Source organism: Lutra lutra, chromosome 11 (genome assembly GCF_902655055.1).
Source record: "Lutra lutra chromosome 11, mLutLut1.2, whole genome shotgun sequence".
Classification (NCBI taxonomy): domain Eukaryota; kingdom Metazoa; phylum Chordata; class Mammalia; order Carnivora; family Mustelidae; genus Lutra; species Lutra lutra.
Window position 1 is genome coordinate 88076347 of NC_062288.1, and position 17117 is coordinate 88093463.

Here is a 17117-nt window from a genome sequence, read left to right on the forward strand (position 1 = left end):
ACAAATGAAGAGCCAGGTAACTTCCCCATTTCAGTCTGAATGTCCCCATGTCTGACTCTTGAGTAAACTAGCATGCTCTGAAGGATAAGGTCAGGTTTGGCTTTGCGGAAGGCTCCAGAAAGCTGAATTCGGCTGCAGGCAGGCTTGGCAGAGTCAATGAGCTGGAGTGTTTTCTCCTGAGCATCCTGGAGGACAGAAGCCTGTACCTTCTCTGCGTCTTTCCTCACTGGCTGCTCTAGCTTCTGGCTCTCTGCCTTCTTATTTCTGCCCTCCCGCACAGAACCCCGGGAGGACCAACGAGGAAATGCTGCTGTTCCATGGATGCGCGACGCTTCTGTCAGAAATGGCTCCTTGAGGAAGCCTCTCCGGCTAGGTGTGCTTTGTGTCTCCTCCCACGCTTCACCCTAACCACCCACCGTCCCCCACCACCCAGCCCCACGCCGGGCTTGTCTCTCCCATCAGAATAAGGTAACTTAGGGTCGATCCAAGCAGGCTTCTCCTTTGCTCCTCTGTTAGGAGATCAGCTTTCTAAAGTCAGGGTGAGGATTTGTGCTCTGGGATCCGAAGACAAGGATTTGAGCGGTGGCTCTGGCCCCCATGGGATGTGGTTTTGAACGGCCACTTCTCCAAGTCTCTGCTTCCTTGGTTGTCACATAGGGGAAGTGATGGAACTTGCCTCTCAGGGTTATTGTGGGATTCACTGGAGTCATGTGGGCTGTCATTGTCTGCAGCAGGAGCGCCTGCACTGAGCAGGCGCGAGGCTGCTCAGACTTGAATTTGCTCCAGTGTGGAACGGGCGGGCCTGGTGACAAATGGCGGGGAGAGGCCCGAGCCAGCCTGCGTGCCATGGAAGGAACACCCAGCCCCTGTGTCCCTTCCCTCTGCCCCCCACTAAGCCGATGGGTAATACCACGTAGCTTCAGCCAGGGATCAGATGTCTTCATGTGGAAGAGCCAGATCTCCTGGTAGCCAGGGACCCGGCCACGCTGGGAGGCACAATTGAATTTTTCCTTTCCATCTGACAGTTCAGGACTGGATGTTACTTTCCAAATGAAAGCAGCTCTGGAAGGTCGTTGGGAACAGTGAATTGTGATTATGCTGGCACATTTTTAATTCTGTCTCATTACAGCTGCTGTTAAGGCTGCATTATAATAATTGCTTTAGTTCTGCTTTGGTATTTTCAGGCTTCTTTAATGTAGCTGTAATCTATGTGTATATTAAAGTAAGCCGAGCCAAAGAGCAGGGGCAGTGTTCGTGGACCAGCAAAGGGGATGCCTGTGGAGCAGACAGGCAGGCAGAGAGGAGCCATGGCTGCGGAACCTGCTGACAGCAGGGGTGGGGGGCTGTAGGGGGAGTGCTGGTCCCAAGCCCAACACACACTCAGGCTGGGACTCTGAGCAAGCCCAGGCTGCCCGGCTCAATTCCCTCATCCCTTCCATGAGCTGCGGCGTCTATCTTGGAGATGCTCAGAAGTCCTTAGGCTGGCGGGGAAGCCCAGGGATGACTGCATGGGGTCGGGGAGGGGCCTGGCTGCTGGAGGAGGGCTCCCTGGCAGCCTCCGGCAGCACAGCCCCATGGCCTCTGGAGCAAGGACAGCAGTTCTAGACACAGTATGCAGACAGTCCCCCAATCCCCAGGGAACATTTTGCTCTTCTCTTTCTACTATCACTCCCTGATTGGTTTTGTTTTCCTTTGAAATTTGCTTTGCTGGAACCATCCCCACTCTTGGCTTAGTGCTTTATGCGTGATGTCTCAGTCCCTTGATAGAGGCCTTCCTGTGACCCAAGACCGCTTTGGCCTCTCTGTTTGCTCCCCTCCGAGGGCAGTGGTGTCATTTTGGAGGGCAGAGTGCCGAGTGCCCTCCCACACCTGGCTGCTCCCATGGCGCTGTGCGTCTGGTGTGTTCGCATTTGTCCACTGTGCTGATTCAGAATCCTCACAACAAGCCCATGAACTAAGTCATGACATCACCCCCTTTTAAGAGCAAGCAGAGGCCAGAAAGGTCAAGAAACGTGCCCATGTCACCGGGGAGGGGCAGAGGGAGCATCGGAATCCAGTCTAGGGAAGGGTCCACCTGTTGTGCTCTGGGTACCCCCACCCCCACCATCTGCTTCCTGAGCACCTTCAGTCCCCCTGCTGCTCTGTGCAGACCTCATCAGCGGTCACTCCGGGCCGGAGGCTGCGGGCCGGGCAGTGGCCGAGGGATGGGTAAGGATGCTGTCGGCACCACTGTGGGGCTGAGCACCAGCTGAACAAAATGTGTCTTTCTGGTCGTGGGCTACCCAGCCTTGTAAGTCTGGGTGCTGTGGGGAATGAGACTGTGGAAGAGCTCTTCAAGTGGGGTCCCCAGGCACTGGTACCCCACCGTATGCCTGGGCCACACCACACCCTGATTTTTCCTGAAGGATTCCTGTTTATCCTCTGCATTTTTTTTAAGTAAAAATTTTTTTTTTTCTTTGAGAGGGAGAGAGATAGAGAAAGAGGAGGGACAGAGGGAGAGAATCTTAAGTAGCTCCACACGGTGTGTGGACACGGGGCTCGATCTCACAACCTGAAGATCATGGCCTGAGCTGGAGTGAAGAGGCAGATGCTTCACTGGCTGTGTCACCCAGGTGCTCCTACACTCCTTGCATTTTTAAAGACTTGCCTGTGAAGAGGGTGTCAAAGACTTTCGCTGGGCCTTAGCCCTGTGCCTTCCTAGGGAACATCATCTCGCTGGCGCACGACTGTAATACAGCGTGTTCCGGCCACACATCTGCAGGCTCACGGGAGCCCATGTTTCAGGAGATGCCGAGTCCAAGTCTTCTGGCAGGAATTTTCCCAAGTGGCTCTGACCGTGGGCAGCTTGGCTCGACCACCCAGGAGCGTGCGGGCCACCTCCAGCCCGCTTCCCACTGCTTCATTTCTGGGAGAGTTCTAATTGTGAAAAAGTTCTTCCTTATTTTGGATCAAAGTCCTTCTCCTGGTATCTTCTATCCCTGAGTCCTAGTTTTAGCTCCTGGAATGAATTCATTCCCTTTTTCACATGGTAGTATTTTGAATGTATGAAGGCAGCTCGAAGTGCCACTTGTCTTCTCGTCTTCTGATTTGACGTCCTCCTGTTCTCTTTTCTTTTACTTCTATTTAGATATTCCTCAATGAGAAAAAAATAGCAAAGGATCTTAGTTTGTCTCCAGCACAAACTAGGTTCACATAAATGCGTTCTCTTCTTACACTACTGTGTTCCAGTCCCAAAATTTGGGGATGACTACCAACGCCACCTCACTTGTGCTGAGAGCAGGAGACTATAAACAAGCTAGGACATGGTTTTTGCTCTTGGTTGTGTAAGAGCAGCAGTGGCAACAACTGCTAAGTACCAACTTGGGATAAACTACCTCCTCTTTCCTATGGATTTTTTTTCACTGCTGTGGTAAATATGCTTTCACTTGTGTGCAAACAGTGTCACCCTCTTTTGACTGTATGAACAACTCTGGAACAGGCTGCCCCCAGGGCTAACTCAGCCCCATCCATCTCTCCCACATCACCTTCCAGGTCACCTGGCTGTCACTGTGTCCTTTGTCTCCATCCTCGACCCATCCAAGAGCCCTCTCCAATAGTCCCACCCCTCTTTCCCACAGGAACATGACACTCTCCCCTAAAAATCGTCCTTAATTAGTTAACAAAATTTGCCTCCACGACACAGCCTGCTCTCCCCCTGAAAAACCAGTGACAGATATGAACACCATTTGGTCTAATTAGTTCTGATATTTCACACAACATATTTGTGAGGCTTTTTGGAGGGAAGGGAGGAAGGCAGGGAAAATGCTTCTATTAAAAGAACAGCAGGGAGGCTTGCATGATGGGAGGGGCAGAGTTTGGGGTCTTCTATCTTTGCAAATAGACCCTTTGTTAAATCAGTACTGCCTGGCCTGCAGACACTCTTAACTTCCTGAAACTCTGTCTTTGCATCCCTATCCATCTATACTGGGCCTCCGCAAGGATGAGGCCCATGTGTGTGCCTTATTCCAGTGACTCATGAAGCCACCCTTCATAACTTATGAATGACCTTTTCTCCTCTAATGACAGAAGTCTGTGCAAGGCGAGGTAACGTGAGAGGAGTTCAGCACTAGAGACAGGGGAAGTCGGGATGTGACGTTCTTCTCTATCTGTCCTGCCCTTGGCTTGCTCTGTGATCTTGGAAAGACTATTGAACTCTTGCAGTACAAGGGCTGTGTGTTTGGGAGCGGTGGTGAGGAGAGGGAGGTAAGATCCTATCTTGAGCTGCTAGAATAGATGTTTCTGGAGATACAGAATGTTGACCATTATGGAGTGTATAAATTAGGAGCAGCTCTTGATATAGAAAACCAATCCTGTATTTGTCACATTTGCAGTCATCTGTTTACAACCTACAGGGTTTAAGAGCTGTGTTTACCAGTCCAAAGAGCTGAGCACATGCTTGGGGTTTCTCACAACATGGCTACAACCTCATGAAGCTCACTGGAAGTCTGTAGTTGAGACTGGAAGTCAATGCTGGGCTTTTCACAAGTTCCAGTTTATCCCAGTGCCCACCCCAAAGTTGATGTTTCCTAAATTTTTCCACATTTCTGTGGCAGAATGCGAAGCCTTAAGGTGGTACTGTGGAAGGAGCACTGGGAAGGGGACTCAGAACTCTTGGGTTTCTCTCCCCAATTGGTGTGGCTGTTGGCAGTTTGTTCACCTTTCTAGGCCCATTTGCTCATCCCTAGAACCAGAGAGTTGAATGACTTCCTCAGGTTCCTTGCAGTGTGAATGTCCGTGATTTTACTGCCCCTTGGCAGTAGGGCCAAGGGGGGCCAAGAGGATGAGCCTAAGCTTCAAGGCCGAGGGATACCTGAGGGATTCCTGTAGACCTCCCTCCCGAGGGACCGCATCTGTGCAGATCTCTGGGGGATCATGGCCCAGGCCTGCCCTGCTCCCCAGACTGCCCCGATCGTCACCCCCAGCCATGTGGCCATCTGGACACATTTCTTGGTCTTTATTTGGCCTGGCCTTGTCCCTCTCTACCTTCTGCTGCTGACCTGAACATTGCCCTGTCAGGACCCCTACCTGTACTGGCTGTCCGTCCAACCAGCCTGGGATGCAGACCTACTGCCCTGTCACAAGGAAAGTGTGAAATCAGCCACCATACTGGGTGGTGTTTAAGAAGGTGGCCTGAGAAGTCAGCCTAGGTGTGAATCTCAGCTCTGCTGGAACAAGTCCCACCTGGGCACTGCTCAGTCTCGTGGTCCTCTTCCAGCAAGTTGTGTTAAGAATTAGAAACAACACATGAAGTACTTAGCACAGGGCCTGGCCTCTGGTAAATACTCAATAAGTAAATGTTAGTAATGGTTCTGTTCACTGATTCTGATCCATGTGGGTTTTTCCTCACACCACGCAATTCTTGGACCCCAGTTGGGTGTCCCCCAGTTCAACTCAGTTTTGACGCTGCCTGGAGATGGCATCTGATCCCACAGGGTAGGGGCTCAGTCCCACAAGGCTGAGAAGGCCATTGAAGGTGCAGGCTATCACCTGTGTTTCTGACCCACTGCTTATAAACCAGAGGTTTCCAAGATTCCTTTTTTGATTTGAGAGAACAAGCTCCCAAAACTCACAGCTTTTTATTTATGATATTGCTGGTGTATTATGAAAGGATATAACTCAGGGACAGCATGGGACAAGGTATGGGAAGGGGCTCAGAGCTGCTGTGTTCTTCCCAGGTAAGTTGTTCTCCCTGAATCTCCACGTGCTCACCAGCCCAGAAGCTCTCCAGACCCCTCCTCTTTTTTTTTTTTTTTTACAGAGGCCTCATTACTTAGGCATTATCGATTAAATCATTGAACTGAGTCTTCAACCCCTCATCCTCCTTGGAGGTTGCGGGGGGTGTCGGTAGTACTGAAAGTTCCATCTCTCTAATCACAGGGTTGGTTCCCCTGGCAACAGGCTCCCCATCCTTTGGTTATCTAGAGGCTTTCCAAAAGTCACCTCATTAACATAACAAAAGACACCTTGATCTCTCTCCTCACTTATGAAATTCCAAGGGTTTTAGGAGCTGGATGCCAAAAATAGTATATGAAGACCAAATCTATATGACTTTATTTTATCACAGTATCAGTTGTTCTCCTGTTGATGTTGTTACTTGTAATAAATCCTTCTGACACTTTTCCTCCAATCAGAAGCTTTCTTTGCCAACCTGTTTTAATGGTGTTTTTGTTTTTGTTTTTGAGGGATGAGAAATATGGCATTTAATCATGTCCCTCCATGGGTTCTGAATCCTTTCAGAAATAGACCAGAAGTCAGATAAAAATTAAAAAAAAACCAAACAGCCTCATTGCTAGTAAAGCAGGATTAGGGAAAGGACATTGGACCCTTAAAGACCCAAGTATTTCCCCCAACTCTAGATGGGGGGCTGCTCTAGGGGGTGTTGAGTGGGGGAGAGCAAAGATAATGCAGGAGTCAGACAGAGAGAGGCCAAGGTACATGTGATTTTTTTTTTAAATTTTTACATAAAATTTATTTCACAGACAGAGATCACAAGTAAGCAGAGAGACAGGCAGAGAGAGAGGAGGAAGCAGGCTCCCCGCTGAGCAGAGAGCCCAACGTGGGGCTTGATCCCGGGACCCTGAGATCATGACCTGAGCCGAAGGCAGAGGCTTAACCCACTGAGCCACCCAGGCGCCCCTTACATGTGATTTTTAATACATGCGTTCTCCCAGGCACAGAAGAGCAGCTGCCTGGGCCTGAAGCCTGCCAGTCCCATCATAGGTCATAGTTTTTCCCCCTTTCTGAGGGGGAGAGGCTGGTTCTAGGGTCAGAATGGGCAAAAGGTTACTTTCTAGCAAGGGTGCAAATACCTAATTCTTGGTGTAAGGCAGGAGGCCAGGGGCAGGGAGCATGCGGTCCACTGCAACCTCCTATTAAGAATTCTCTCCCTTCTGGTCCCATAGCTCCTGCAGGGGTGCGAGGCCACCGGAAAACCTCATCAACCTACTCTTACATAAGCTTTCCAGAAGTTACTTCAAAAGGTACTGTGTGTCTTCCCATAACACATTCTGTTTTAATATGTCCTTTTATGATGAAAGGAACGTATGATTATTGTGAAAAATGAGAACACAAAAGAAATACATAACATACCAAGGGACAGCCCCCTGCACTCTCTAATCGGTGTTCCCAGTCTCTCTTCCACCCAAAAGTCCATGAATAAGTTTTGTGTCCACAGCATACTTTTAAACAATTTGTATAAGCAAGATTTATGGACCAAGGGGTCAGCTGAGTAGTCTAGTGCCCTCTTGCTAAGTTGATATGATATAACCGGCCCTTTGCAGGTGCCCTGGGCTGTCTGTCCAAGTTGGGTGGTGCACACCTGCTTCGTTGCTGTCTTCCCATCGAGTTCTAGTGTTTGTGCACCTCTACCTGTTTTCTTCCTGCTGTGTCAGGCATGTCTGGCTTTGGCCGGATTTCTGCATCTCCGGGTTGACTTCCTCATTTCTAAAACACAGATGCTTCTGGGGCATCCTTTTAAAGCTAAAGACAGGCTTAAAGCTATGATGATGGCTCCCTATTAGCCCACTCTGAAAATTTGGCAGAAGCTCCAAGACTCAAGGGTTCTACCACTGTAGCTGACAGTCTTTCTCCGTCTCCAACCATCCCAGCCCTGATCATTCTGACCTTTCTCTGCTGCCTGGAAGGGTTTGGAATCCCCCTGCTGTACCGATCTCACCCCCTTCTCTCCCCTCCCATTCCTGCCATGTCCCTTGGGCTGGATGTAGACCACTGAAAATAGTGGCTTCCTTATCCAGTCCTCACTGGTCTCCCATCTGGGTATCTTGTGCCTAGTCTTCCTCCCTATTCCTTTTCCTCCCTTAACCAGTCCCTAGGGCAGAATTTGGGCTCTATGTCCGTGCCCCAGCCTCCTGACCCCCTTGGCTAGTTGTTTTCCCTGGGCTTTGCTCTTGTTTCTGGGATTCTCCCACATCACTTCCACTACGTGGCCTGAATGTCCACCTGATGTGCAAACACCATCAGTCCCCACAAGAGGTAAATTATGTCCTGTCTGCCTCCCCACTCAGGTCAACTTCTGGCTCATTGATACCAGGCGTAGAAGGCCCCCATCTGTCCCCACAGCTCCCATCCCTGGACTCCTGGCCACAGCACCCTAGGCCATAGGCTGTTCTGCAGTGCACAGCCCACCTTTCCAGCTTGGCTGTCCCCTGCCCTGGCTGTCATCGGCCCTGGCCTACCGCGATCTCCCAGAAGGAGTCCCTCACACACTGAGCAATCGAGGCCGTGTCTTTGGTGACATGTTCAGCTGTCACTGCTATTTCCTGTGAGATGTGAACTGTCACTTACATACCAAGCAGTTCTGCTAGTTTGCAGCCCGATTTGGCAATTTATTTATTGCGACTAATACTCTGTCAGAAAAATATTGATGTCCCTTTAAATATGTGGTTTTAACAGGCTTCCTCTAGGGAATTTCTTGTTGCGGGGGGGGCCACATTTTTCCCCTAAGGGACACAGCCCTAATTTTATCTTGAAATTGAATAAGAAAATAAGAGGCCTGTCTTAGGAACTCATGTCACAGGCAAGGCAGGCCAGATGCCGACACCAGTGAGGACATCGGTGTCCGTCACTGTGGGTGCGGGCAGAGTGGCCCCTTCCCCGACCCCTCATTTCACCTGCAGAGTAGTTCTCATTTGAGAACTTCTGCCTTTTGTCTCAGGGCCCGGTTTCCTTGGCTCACAACAAACTCACGTGTTTCATCTAGCACTCCTAGAGCACTTCACGTGCCCGCCACCGTCGGAAACGCTTGCACACAAGAATCGATGACACCCTTAGACAGCCTTGCAGGGCGGGTGCTCTTACTCTCCCATGTTACAGTCGGAAGAAGTGAGTCAGAGAGAAGTTAATGAAGTCGCTCAAGGTTATACATCTGGAAAGTGGCAGAAGAGGGAGCAGAACCCAGGCCTCCTGGCGCCAGAGTTTGCGCGACTGCCGCCATCCCGGGCTGTCTTCCAGGCACAGGGAGGCCGCTCCTTTGCTGTGGACCATCTACCCTTGGGCTCAGGTCCTGGGGAAATTCCTGACTCACTCTCACTGCGCAGGAAATTGCAGGTGTCAGGACATGACACACAACATCTTCGCTACCCGTCTGATGCATGGGACTTTTTTCTTCCGGCCTCTATTGCCTTCACCTGGAAGGATGAATCGGACAGCTGAGTCGATTCTGTGAAAACTCGGTGTCTGATTTGTCCCTAGATGAACTTGTAGCAAAACCCAGCCTCGTGCCAGTCCACTTGGCGGCTGCACACTGTTTCCAGTGGTGGTCAAGGACCTTCGACGACTGTTTGCTCCATCTTGTCCTCCATCCTCCTCACGACTGTCTGTGGTTCGGGTTGGGGCAGCTGTCTCAGCAGCCCATCTACCCGCCCCGTGTCCAGTGCCCTCCCTGCCCTTTTCCCGCAGGCCCTGGGGACGCCTGTGCAGTTTGCATCCTTATCTCTCAGTTCGGTGTGCCGCGGGGGGATTACGTATTATGGAAGGGGAAAGTGAGATGGTGGACCAGGAGGCTGGGATGAGAATGGTTTGCTTTCTAGCAAGTGCCCTGGCTGCTTGTGACTCCCATGGAGTGGGCTGCACCTTGGGTGGTCAGGGAAGATGGCTCTTAGTGATCTGGGGCTCCCTTGCACTTGCAAAATTGGCCCTGGGGCAGCAGTGAGGTGTGGGAGGCTGGGCTGGGAATTAGGAGGACAGGGCTCTAGTACCAGCCTTGGTTTCTCACCTGGATAAGGAAGGACTGCAGTATGACATTCTCTTGGCCCATCTGGCTCTGGAATCCAAGGGTCATACATAGCAGAGGGTTGGTGGTACGTTGAGGCCAGGAAGGTCCCCAATTTCTGGTCAGTATGCTAAAGCCAGACATTGGTCAGAGGCAAGGGGAGAAGTACAAGTGGACAATTAAAGTTGGAACCGGCATCTTAGGTGGCTGGCCCTGTGACTCATTGACAGAGCGTCTGATTAAATGCAGTCACTCAAATGGGATTCCTACACTTTCTTCCTGCCGTTTTCCACTCCTTCGATCCCCGCCCCCCAACTTTCAGGGTCTTCTTAGTCACTTCTTTTTCCAGCCACAGGCATGGTTTGGTCATGGCTCAAAGGATGGAGAGGGAGGGTCCTGATGGGTGATGGGGATTACAGGGTCCCCCCCCCCCTAGTACATAGGCATTTAACTCAAAGTCTCTCGTTGAGTCCGAAGTGGTAGATCAGTGCATCCCCAGAACTAGCCAGGAGGGACTAGGGTAGAGAGAAGCTCTGAGTTTCCTGTTTAGGAAGAACAGTAACTGTGGAGCTGATGGGGGATCCACCAGGCCCTTTGATGTGAACCCGGGGGACCTGGGACACGGCTTGGACATGAGTCCCCCAAAACACCAATATCTCTCCCTTCCCATTCCTCCTCTTTCCCCCAGCCACCTCATCCCCCCACTCCCCTCCCCTGCCTGTGCCACCATCAGGTTCCCTGCCCATGATGGATTTTTCAGGCTTCGTTTAGTGACATAACCATCCCAGTAAAACATACAAATGGCCCAACCGTGGATCCTAATGTGCAGTAAACGGTTTTTCACCTTGAATCATTTTTTATGGGAAGAAATTGGCTTTGTGCTTCCCCTGCAGTGCCCCCCGTGGCACCCCCACTTGCAGGTGGACTGTGCTGGGGGAGGGGTTGCCTCCCCTCCGTCTATCCAGCTGCCCACTCTGCTCCGAGCACTGATCACTCACAGGGGCAGGGGCGGTTCAGCTTTGATTAACTGCGATATTCATTTCCGACAAGAGGCTCCCTCTGCTGTCTCTACAGGAGCAGAGGGGGTGGAGGGGGTGATGGGGGTTGGTGGTGGGAGAGTGCCAGGTTCCTGATTGGATTCAGTTCTTTGTTCCCCTTGTTTTCCGAAGGCACCACCTTCTGTGGTGATCCCGCAGCCTTCATCCCTGGCTCTGCGCCCTCTGCCCTTTCCTTGTCCTTCCTGTGTTCTGTCACCCATGGAACAGGCGCCTCGGTGCTTCTCTCTCTGCCGCATGGTGATACTGGAGGGGATCTTTGAGATCTTCAGTTCAGGAGATGAAGTAACCTCTGAACCAGCGAGGGGACTCTCCTAACCCCAGGAGGAAGTTTGGTGATGCTAAACTCAGTATTTCCCAAAGCAAGGTCAACTGCTGGACCCTGGCCAGGTCAGCGAACCCACATCTCTGGACTGAGTACGCCTTGAAATTGTTCTCCTTCTGCCCTTTGGCCCAGTCCTACTCAGACTCCACCAGTGGCTTCATTTCCTCCCCTCTGTTCTGAACTGGGGCATCTCCTAAGATTCCAGCCTGAGCTGTCTGCTCTTTTCTGTAAGCATTCCCAGTGGACACTTCTAGAAGTACATTGGAGCTACAAGTGATTTGGAGGAAGGAAAGCTTTCTGCTGAAAATGAGTTGGGGGATGACTCAGGGTCCCCTCTGAAGCCATGGCGTCACCCTGCTCTCACAGGCAGCAAATTCCTTGCCTCTCTTCCTGCCTGCCTTCCTGCCAGCTGCCTTCTGCACGCCCAAGAAGGCGAGGGCTGCAGCAGGGCTGTGATGCCACTGTCACTCACTTCCTCTTCTTGCAACTACTGCTGGTTCTGCCTCCATGGCCAAAAAGGCAGCTGGTCCTCGGCGCTGCACCCCAAGTGTTGCTAGGACTATGTATCTGTGCTTGTGCAGCTTCTGGTCTGTGGATGAAGCCACCGCCACAGTGTCCTGGGTTTCTGTGTGCCCCTCTGGTGGGGGCTGACTGCCCACCTCTCCGCCTGGCCAGCAGTGGGACAGGGATGGCTTGCCGCTCAGCATGGAGGCTATGCGCTTGTGTGCACGCAACCACGCATCTGTGCGTGCACTGACTTTGGAGGAATAGCTGCACATTTGGCTCAAAAGCACAGCATAAGTATACACCTAAGAGGTCCTCTAACATAAAGATGATATTTGGGGAGAAATATTCTTACCTGAACAAAGGGAAGGTCCTTTGGAAATGTTAAGAAGCTTCTAGAAATGTCAGCGCCAATAGTGATGATGGTCACTGTTCTGAGACTCTCTTGCTCCCACTGGCCTCAGACCACACTCCATGTGGAGCCTTGGGAATGGAGCAAGAGAGCTCAGTTGGGGCTTCCAGTCATCTCAGACACTGAGGTGGGTCCACTCTGGAGCCCACATTTCTGGGTGCATAAAGACCAGCCAGCTGGTGTTGGGGGAGTGTGGCCAGGGTAGAGGGGAGCTAGGCACTGTATGCAGCGCTGGGGGGCTGTGAAGTTTGGCCTGCAGAGGAGGTGGTGGTAGACAAGATCTGAGGGTTTGTCATTTGGGAAAACCATTAGCCAGCCCCTAGTTATTGCAGAGGGCCAAACCAGGGCAGCTGGAGCCTGGGACCCGAAGGTAGTTTCCCTCCTGGCATCTGACCCTCCCCGCAGTCATACAGATCAGACGGTGGCCTGACACAGGCTGTCAGCCTAGTTGAAGGATTCTTGCGTTGGAACAACAGCTCAGCAAGGTGACGCATCCGAGTCACTTTCAGGAGCCTGGGGTTTTAACCAGTTCTCTTCCAAAGAGGACATTGGAACTGGAACCACAGATGTAAGGAGTTCACATAACCTCTAGAAGGTGAGACTCCTCAAATTTGCCATGTCTGCAGGCCCCAGGACCCCTGGGACCCAGGAAAACCGAAGGTAAATGCACTCTGTGTTTCCCTGGAGACACAGTCACCTGCTGACAGTTCTTCAGGTGACTATCCAATCCGAGACTTGGGTTCTCAACACAGAAATACAGGAATGAAGCGATGTCAGCTCTTTAACGAGCTTCCTGGAGTTTGGAAATGAAGGCGACTATGTTCTGTCTCCTCATTCTGGGCAATGTCCCCACTCTTTTGCTTCTGCAACCGTGGCCTGGCCTCATAGGGGACAAGACCGCAGGGGACAGGACCAAGAAGGGTGTGAGGTGTAAAGAGGGTTGGGGGGCTACTAAACCCCTGATTTAAGAGCCAGAAAGCCCATCAGTGAAAACAAATCTATTTAGAAGCCTCCAGCAGATTTCAGACACCTTGATTAATCATAACTTGCTACACATTATTTCCCTATAAACAAACTACAATGTTACTCATATAAACAGCTTTATCTTGACAGCTGCAAAATGTCAGGATTTAATGTAGAATGAGCAGAGATACACCATATGTTACCACTCCAGGCCTGGAACACACTAATTCACAGCGCATTGCCTCATCCCGAAGAGGTTATTACAAAAGAGGGGCTAGGTTTTTGCCTTGCTACGATCGTACACGCTGCCTCCGAGTCCCCCGTGCCTTCTCTTTGGCTGAGCTGCGGAATGACTAAGACGCAGTACGGAGGAAGGTTCTCAGGGTTGCCAGCAGTGAGCAAGACAGCAGCTCACAAAGCGAGGAGGTGGTCATGTTAGTATTTTTAAAAATGGACTCGGATAAATACAGGTGTCCCACACTGGGAAACCCATGGTTCCAGTATAATAATAGGGGGTAGGGGGAGAAAGTCAGTTCGCTGCTGGCTTCCTGCCGGGGGCGGGGGGGGGGGGGAGGACGATTGCTGCTGCCTTTGCCAGAATGAAAAGCCTCTGAAAGATAGAAAACAAATAGAACCCCCTAGAAAACAAATAGAGCCCCCTACAGAAACCAACAATTAAGAAACAAGTTAAATGCAAGGGGAAGCTGAATTTATTGTTCACAAAAATGAAGTTTATAAAGGGACTATTTACCTTGGGGTAGTTTTATCCCAAGGGGAGAGAGAGAGATTGGGAATTTTCTCCAATAGGCTGCACTCAGCTAGAAACCCCACAGGGCACATTTTCATGGAGACAATGGTTTCGTGTGTGTTCTCTTTGCTTTCTTTGTCTCCCCTCCTGGACCTCTCTTCTACACTAAATGGCATCCCTCGGGGTGTCCTTGGCTGAGAGCACCCAGGCTGGCTCACCGCCTCTGTTTATAAATACAGTTCTACCGAGGGCAGCCTCGCCCATTCGTATATATATACTGTCTGTCTGCTTTCGTGCTACAGCTGCCAAGTTGAAGAGATACAGCAGAAACCATATGTATGGCCCACAAGGCTGAAAATATTTACTCTCCGGCCCTCTGTAGACAATGTTTGGTGACCCTCTGCTCTAAACTGTACATGTGTTTATGTCACTCCCCAGCCTAAACACTGAAGGCATGCTCTCAATTCATTTTTGGCCACCCAAGAGTCCATCCCCTCCTCTGGGCTCTGGAACCCCAGGTTTCTTTTGGGGAAGGGCCGCTCACATTGCCTAGTCTTGGTGGCTCTGCCAACCGAGGGGTGGGCATTTAGCCACAGGCTGAGACCTACTGTAGCGTCAGTCACCCCCTGACTTGGTCCTGGCTCCCCTTGAGAGCCAACGCCCCTCCCCACTTATCTCTGTTCTAATGCTCATACTCTGTGGTTGTGCCCCACACTCCAGTAACTCTGTTAGGATGACCAGTTCACAAAGATGTCTTCCCCGACCCTGCTGTGATGTGAGTTCCTTGGTAGGCAGGGAATGGTCTCATTTACCTGTATCTCCAGAGCATGGCAAGGCTGCTGAATGCTAGAAGAATGAAGCCCTGTTTTTACCATTGGTACTGTGTTTGGCTATTAAGTTACCCCATCTTGATCTTATGCTAAGAGTTCCCCAACCCAGCACCCAGCATCAAGTAGCTCTTTCTGCTCTCATGCTGACTTTATTCCTTGGTCCCATTACTGACCTCCTCCCACTGATCTATTTAAGCCCTGAATCAGTACCCCACTCCTGAGATGGGCTTCCACTTCTTCCCCCCAGGCCTGCTTCTTGTTCTTCTCGGTGCTGCTGTGGCTGACAGCTCTGCATCAGATCCTTGGAGCTCATGAGGAGAGCTCTGCTATCTGAGACCAGACAGGATAAACCCCTCCCTCCCCTGAAGCCGTTGGGGGAGGCAGGAACCATCCAGATGCTTCCTGCCCTGTTGCGCTGCCCTTCCTGGCCTTCTATCTACATCTAGATCCTGGTAATCCCAGTCTGTCACATCTATTCCTGACCCCTTGCCAGGCAGCTTCTGACAGGAGAGTGGGATTGCCTCAGGGGCACAAGTAGCCGGGGCAGAGTCTCTGGCTCCATGGTTTTTGGCTGAAAGGGGAGTCTTTAATTCTTTCCCTTTGTAAGAAGAGAAGTAGCCCTCGGGGAGCATACAGCTGGTAAGGTTTAACAGGATAGTCAGTGCTCAAACCCTAGGGCCTCTGGCACAGTTCTTTGTCCTGGGCCAGAAGTGTGGGGCCATCTTGGAATCTGGAAGTCTTAGTGCCCCAGATCCACCTAGAAGAGATAAGCATTGTGATGCTTTGCAGGCTTCTTGGGGAGGGAGATAAATCACTCTCTGATGCACTTCTCCCTTGCTGTCTACTTTCATGGTGGGCCAGAACATTCTGAGTGTGAGATCCTGTCTGGATGTCGGAATCTTAAACATTAATTCTAATAATTCTCTTTCCCTAATGTTCTTCTGCCAGAAGGACTCCTGCGATGTGCAGAACACCTCTTATCCCAATCTTGCTGCCTGGGGTCAGGAAGGGTACTTGGTTTCTCTCCAATTGGTATAGTCATCCAAAGAAACAGACTGTCCCCCATCCAGCTCTGCAAGTCCAAACACAGAACCTAATTATGCCCAAAGAAGGCACAATTCTCAAGAGGAAATCTCCTTTTGGGCTTCTGAGCTCACTTCTGAAGGTAACTGGCAGATGCTGGTCCCTGCTACCAGGAACTCCTCCAGGAACCATGGGGTCAAAGACAAATCTGGTGAGAAATGAGTTTGGTGTAAAGGATGAACAAACATCCTGGAGTGTCCAGGATGGGCTGGCTATGACACACAGGCTGCTTGAATGTTTCCACAAACCTTCAGAATGTCCCTAAGTTCTGGAATCTCTGGCTTACCAACTGCATCGCTGAGACTGTCTTTCGCACTCAGAACACACAAAATCTTTGACCACGAGCCAAGTACTTGTCTGAGTACGGTCCCTGAGCCTTGAAGGACAGCAAAGGGCAGCTGGCATCAGCCTCCTGCCTTCTCCTCTCCTGGCCCCAGCTGGCCCAGGGCTGGGGACAGCTCATTTGCCTTGCCTCTCCAGGCCTCCACGATGGGATTAGAAAACAGAGCCAATAGCTTACATGCTGGCTTCAGTCTAGCTCCTGGTTCCCAGCTCTGAGCTCCTGGCAGAACCTGATAGATGGGCTGCCTTTTCTGTCAGAAGCCTTTTCTCCTATTTTAAGGACTTGAGTCTAGAGCTCAGAAGACTCTGGACACCTAAAATATAAATGTCTAAAGGAGCAAAGAGCAGTGTTCAGTCATTACCAAGCAAAGTGACTTCCCCTTTGTGATATTACCCACACATAGATGTGGATTTCAAGAGAGTAATTCCATCATTAACATCAGTACTCAGTTTTAGGGTCCATGATCAAAGGAACGAGACTGATGCAAAGCGAAAGTCAAGCAAAGCTTTATTTCGCGCCAAGCATCGAAAATTAAACCGACTGGTAGGGGCCGTCTCTTATGAAGAGATGACGACTACCTCGACAAGGCCACTCCCAAGAAGGCCGCTCTGGACGAGGCTGCTCCCCAGACGAGGCCACTCCAGACGAGGCCGCTCCCAGGACGAGGCCGCTTGCCGAGGAGGTCGCTCCCAACGACGAAGAGGCGACGACGACGAGGATGACAGCCCTGATGACGCAGACTCTGCTCCCCATGACGCTGCTCCCAACGAGGCCGCTCTGGACGAGGCTGCTCCCAAGAAGAGGCTGCTCCCAGGACGAGGCCGCTCCCCGGACAGGGCCACTCCCCAGAATGAGGCTGCTCCGGCAAGGCCACTCCCTGGTTGGGGCCACTCCCCAGAATGATGCCGCTCCGGTGAGTCCACTCATGGCGTGATCAAAGGAACGAGACTGATGCAAAGCGAAAGTCAAGCAAAGCTTTATTTCGTGCCGGCATCAGAAACCAAACTGACTGGTAGGGGCTGTCTCTTACGAAGAGGCTGTTAGGGTCCGTGATCAAAGGAACGAGAGGCGACGATGACGACCCT

General features: G+C 51.2%; 1 pseudogene; it reads right to left on the reverse strand.

Annotated features, from left to right (window-relative positions):
• The window catches only part of LOC125080527 (protein LZIC-like), a 70745-nt pseudogene extending 53960 nt beyond the window's left edge, over positions 1-16785 (reverse strand).
• Between the last annotated feature and the right edge of the window lie 332 nt (positions 16786-17117).